This window comes from Lagenorhynchus albirostris, chromosome 13, assembly GCF_949774975.1.
Source record: "Lagenorhynchus albirostris chromosome 13, mLagAlb1.1, whole genome shotgun sequence".
Classification (NCBI taxonomy): Eukaryota; Metazoa; Chordata; class Mammalia; order Artiodactyla; family Delphinidae; genus Lagenorhynchus; species Lagenorhynchus albirostris.
Window position 1 is genome coordinate 59633288 of NC_083107.1, and position 5832 is coordinate 59639119.

Genomic DNA, 5832 nt, shown 5'->3' on the forward strand with positions numbered 1-5832 from the left:
ATTAATTTCATTATAAATTATATTAATAGATTCCTTTTTAAATTTATTACTAGAAAAGTGTTCTGTTTCATGAGGAACTGGCATGCTTTATCCAAGCAGATAAGAATTATGTCACTTATTGAAGGAGGCAAGAATATACAATGGAGAAAAGACAGTCTCTTCAATAAGTGGTGCTGGGAAAACTGGAAAGCTACATGTAGAAGAATGAAATTAGGACATTTCTCACACCATACACAAAAATAAACTCAAAATGGATTAAAGACCTAAATGCAAGACCAGAAACCATAAAATTCCTAGGAAAAAACATAGGCAGACACACTTTGACATAAATTGTAGCAATATTTTTTCCGATCTGTCTCCTAAGGCAGAGGAAACAGAAGCAAAAATAAACAAATAGGACCTAAACAAACTTAAATGCTTTTGCACAGCAAAGGAAACCATCAACAAAATGAAAAGACAACCTACTGAATGGGAGAAAATATTTGCAAATGATATGACTGATACGGGGTTAATATCCAAAATACATAAACGACTCATACAACTCAATATCAAAAAAGAAAAAAAAACAAACAACTCAATTAAAAAATGGGCAGAAGACCTGAATAGACATTTCTCCAAAGAAGACATACAGACGGCCAAAAGGCCCATGAAAAGATGCTCAACATTACTAATCATCAGAGAAATGCAAATCGAAAGGACAATGAGATATCACCTCACACCTATCAGAATGGCTATCATCAAAAAGACCATCAATAACAAGTGTCAGTGAGGATGTGGAGAAAAGGGAACCATTGTACACTGTTGGTGGGAATATAAATTGATACAGCCACTGTGGAAAACAGCATGGGGATTCCTCAAAAAACTAAAAATACAACTACCATATGATTCAGTGATTCCACTCCTGGGTGTATATCTGAAGAAAGTGAAAACACTAATTTGAAAAGATACATGCACCCCAATGTTCATAGCAGCATTATTTAACAATTGCAAAGATATGGAAGCAATCTAAGTTTCCAGCAACAGAAGAATGGATAAAGAAGATATTTTTTATATATGTGGAGAGACAGAGAGAGAGAGAGAGAGAGAGAGAGAGAGAGACAGAGACAGAGACAGAGAGACAGAGAGACAGAGAGACAGAGAGAGACAGAGAGACAGAGAGAGGAATATTACTCAGGCATAAAAAAGAATGGAATTTTGCCATTTGCAACAACATGGATGGACCTGGAGGGTATTATGCTTAGTGAAAGAAGTCAGACAGAGAAAGCCAAATACTGTATATTATCATTTATATGTGGAATCTACAAATTACAACAAACTAGTGAATATAACAAAAAAGAGGCAGACTCACAGATATAGAGAACAAACTAGTGGTTACTGGGGGGGAGAGGGTGTGCAGGGGCAAAATGGGATAGGGGATTAAGAGGAACAAGCTACTAGGTATAAAATAAAAAAGGTACTGTATTGTACAGTATAAAGAATGTAGCCAATATTTTATAATAATTATAGAGTATAATCTATAAAATTTTTGAATCACTATGTTATATACCTGAAACTAATATAATATTGTAAATCAACTATACCTCAATTTTTTCAAAGAAGAATTATGCCACACATTAACATCATCCTTTTTGCTCTTGGTACCAGAAATCTTGGGTTAGAATTCATGTTTAATCACAATAATTGGTTTAGCCCTCTTGTTTAACATATTTGTTGCTGATTCCCTTATAAGCATTTGACTTCCTATGTATTTCTTAACAGTTTGTTGTTTTTTATTATTTGAACCACTTGATCAGTTTTGGAAACAAGTAAACAAGATTTGGTGTAAACAAGTAAATCTTTCCAGAGAAATGACACTACCAAGCAAAATGGAACAAATGTCAGGAATTTTCTTTAAAGTAACATTTCACTTGTGTGATGTTAAGAGTTTCCCATCACTGTCCATTTAAGCAGATGTTGCATCACAATTAAATAGAGATTTCTACAACACGGTGATTTACAGAGCACCCACTCTGTAGTGGAGGAACTCAGGCATGACCTTTGTCTGTGCTCTCATCAATGGAAGACCAGTTGGCCATATTATAACCACTTCCTTACTTGCTCAGATGTATGAAAAGCATGAGTGGTAAACAAATTTCTATCTTACCAAAATTAGAATTAGATTTTTAAAATAGACTTTAATTCAAATAACTTTTTTTTCTGTCAAAGCCTAATTGTTAATTTGATGCCAAGACCAACAAGGCATCTCTTTGTGGCAATCACTGCTATCATTTTATATTTTGTAAGGCTTTCTACTGGAATGTTACTATACCCTTTCTGGTCATCAAATTAATAAAAGCTATTTTGTAGCATGTTCTGCTTCCACTTGTAGAAGAGTGGTTTCCAATAAAACCTCAGCCCCACAAACATAAGAAGGGCAACAAAGAATGTGTATAAGCATGGCTGACCTACCTGGTATGGACTATTTCACATTATGAAAGGAGTCATAAATATATACTCCCCAGTAGACATGTACTTCCCATCCTCCTTCCTCTAATGCCTAGGCACAGTTCTATTTTTTTTTTTTTTTTTTTTTTTGCGGTACGCGGGCCTCTCACTGTTGTGGCCTCTCCTGTTTTGGAGCACAGGCTCTGGACGTGCAGGCTCAGCGGCCATGGCTCACGGGCCCAGCCACTCCGCCGCATGTGGGATCTTCCCGGACCGGGGCACGAACCCATGTCCCCTGCATCGGCAGGTGGACTCTCAACCACTGTGCCACCAGGGAAGCCCCAGAGTTCTATTTTTAAATGTCAAGCAGTGGTTATGATGTCCTCCACCTCAAGGAGCTGCATCTGAGTTCTTATCCTAGGAAGGAGTCAAGAACAATAAGAGTAATCCTCTGAAACTAAGGCGTGGGAGCAATGTGCTGCTGCAGCAGGGGGTTGGAGGCATCTCTTCACACTGCCCATTTCAGCAGCAATAATGGACCTCCTACCATGGTGGCGGCAACTGCTGCACAATGGCTCTTTCTGGAGTATCTGGTTCCCCAAACTGAGTCTTCTAGTCTCAGAGACATTTCTGGTTCCCACTCTGATAGCAGCACAAGGTGGGAGCACCTTGTAATTGGATTAAGTAAGTTCTTCCAGTTTTTATACAGGAGGAGGGACTTCTGTACTCAAAGACATTTGTGCAATAATGGAAAGGGAGAGTCATTTTTATTTGAATATATAAGGAGATGTGACCTTCTGTATTTCCCTCAAGATGGTAAAACACACATCAAGTGCAAATGTAAAAATATACCCTTATTCCAAAGGGGAATATTTACAAAGTTTATCAATATAATCCTTCATGCTAACCAACTAACAGAGTTTATATGAGATCAATTGGATCAACTTAACATTTACTTATTAGTAATGTAAGTGCCAGGTATTATGGTATTTGCCAGGTATATAAAGATAAATAATATATGACCCCTATCCATGAAAAGGTGATGGTACCTGAACCACTATCTGACCACTGGGAATGTTTACCATTGGCATCACTTGAAGAAAATATTTTGCCCAAGGCCTGTCACCATCTTATGAGCCAAAACTCTGAATGACATTGGTTCTGACACAGGTTCAACAAGTACTGTCATAATAGCAATATGATGACAACAATGGTAAGGAAAAATGGCACCAACATCATGCAAGAGATAGTTCCTAAGAATAGAACTAGGGGTAGGGAGTGAGGGGAGAGATGCTATCCATAGGAGTTCTTCTGGTAACAGGGCTCACACAGAGTAGCCCAGAGGTATCAGGGCCTCACATGAGAAAAGCTGGGTGTTTCCTTGCAGAGGTACCTAAGGAGTCTGAATGCTAGTGCTGCCGTATGGGAACTCAACACAGATGCCCGAGCAGAACCACAGGTTATCACCTGCACCTCTGAGTGAAGGACAAAACCCCCCAGAGTACTAGACTTAAGTCCCAAGCCTCTCCCCAGTATTTCCAGACCAGGTTTCCTGTATGATCTGAAGTGAATAGCTAGGAAGAACGAGAAAGACGCTCCCACAAATAACTGAACTTGTATTTCTCAACCAACTGGTGGGTGGAAAGCTGAGCCAGAGAGGACTTGGAAAAATTAAGGAGGAGACATTTCTTATACTTCCAAGACCAGGGAGCAAAGGCAAGCCAATTACATACATATGTACCTTTTCTTTTAGGAAAAGTGCCCAGAACTTTCATCAGACTCTTAAAGGGATTGAAGTGTTAGGAGACAGGGAGGTGTTTTTAGGTTGGGCTTCCTGAGATGAGGATTTGAGACTGAGCAAGAGATTTATTAAGAAGGTGTTTTTTGTTTTTTGTTTTTGGCTGCACCACGCGGCTTCTGGGATCTTCGTTCCCCGACCAGGGATTGAACCCAAGCCCTCGGCAGTCAGAGTGCCGAGTCCTAACCACTGGGCCACCAGGGAATTCCCAAGAAAGTGCTTCTTGAGGAGACCAGCCAGAGAGTAGGGGAGGCAGAGGGGAGATGGGAGGAAGTGAAGCAAGGCTGCAGTCTTCAGGCAAAGCCCCCGCAGAGGCTGACTTCCTAGTGGCACCAAATGAGGCAGGAGTGCTGGACTTCCATAGCCCCTTACCTGTAGGCCATTGATCAAGGGCCGTGGGGCAGGGCTGTGGAGAATAAATTCCCAGGCACTTTGGGGTGACGGCTCCCTGCATGGGCTCTGGTAGAACTAAAAGCAGATTTCCAAAGAACTTCAAATGCTGTCAATTAGAATCAAAAGCACAAGAAAGGAGTGAGGGGGTGTGCACAAAAATGGTCAAGAAAAAAAACAGATCTTAGGAGATCTGGGCAGGAGCACCAATATTGTCCACTGCTCCCCCTGAAAGGAGGTATTCTTAAAAAGGCAACTGTAACTGAGTCCCTGAGTGCCAGGGACTTGGTGGGACTTGGTGGCCCCAAGCAGAGCCATGGCAACTCTAAGGAAAGAAGAGATCTAGCAGAGAGCTGGGGCTGAGAAAAGGGAGACTGTGTGTTAACAGGAGAGCTACCAAAACAAACGTCTGTCAGTCCTGTAGATCTGCAACCCAGACCTTCCAGAAAATGACTCCTTGTTGAACATTTGTTGTCTCTTTTCTAAGAATTGGTTAGCCTTTCCCATCACTCACAGCTTCCATTTCTCCATCTGAGTCCCAGACTCTGGCCATTCTGCTGGGCCTACTCTACCACCCTCCTCCTCTTGCCCACTGCCCCTCTTCCAGTATCTCTTTCTTCTTAGGCCACTTCTTTCTAGGTCAATATCTTTCCCTGATCTCCATAAAACTTGCTCCTTCACTGCCTTTAGGTTCCTTCTCAAATATGACCTTATCTGATGGCCTTTCCTGAACACCTAATATATAAAACAGAACCACATTACCCCTATACACACACATTCCCGAGGCTCTGTGTTGTTTTCTTTTTCTCCATTTTTCTCCACTTCTTTCCTAGGTCAATATCTTTCTCTTTTATAATGTAGAGAAACAATTATTTTTGTTTCACAGTGAAGCTGTGCCCAGTGGGTCTCATTTTCGTAACCAAATGTACCCATATAAGGGGTGTTCTTAAGCAGAGGCAGCTTTTAGAGAGTCTGCAGTCAGCACTTGATGTGATTTTCCCTCCCTACCTCTCTCTCTCTCTCTCTCTCTCACACACACACACGCGCGCGCGCGCGCACGCGTGCACAGAAACTGAGGCCCAGAGAGATGACAACTTTCCCAAGGTCATTTAACTAATCAGTGATAGAACCAGGACAAAAACTCAGTCTTAACTCTCTCTTCAGTGTTCAATACCTCCGAACACACTGCCTCCTAAGCATTCAAGCATTTTACATCAACG

The 5832-nt window shown here is 41.1% G+C and overlaps 1 non-coding gene across 1 annotated transcript; it reads right to left on the reverse strand.

Annotated features, from left to right (window-relative positions):
* Nucleotides 1–4353: 4353 nt before the first annotated feature.
* On the reverse strand, nt 4354–4426 carry TRNAQ-CUG (transfer RNA glutamine (anticodon CUG)). Its single transcript has one exon. It is a non-coding gene; the product is annotated as a tRNA-Gln (tRNA).
* Nucleotides 4427–5832: the final 1406 nt, after the last annotated feature.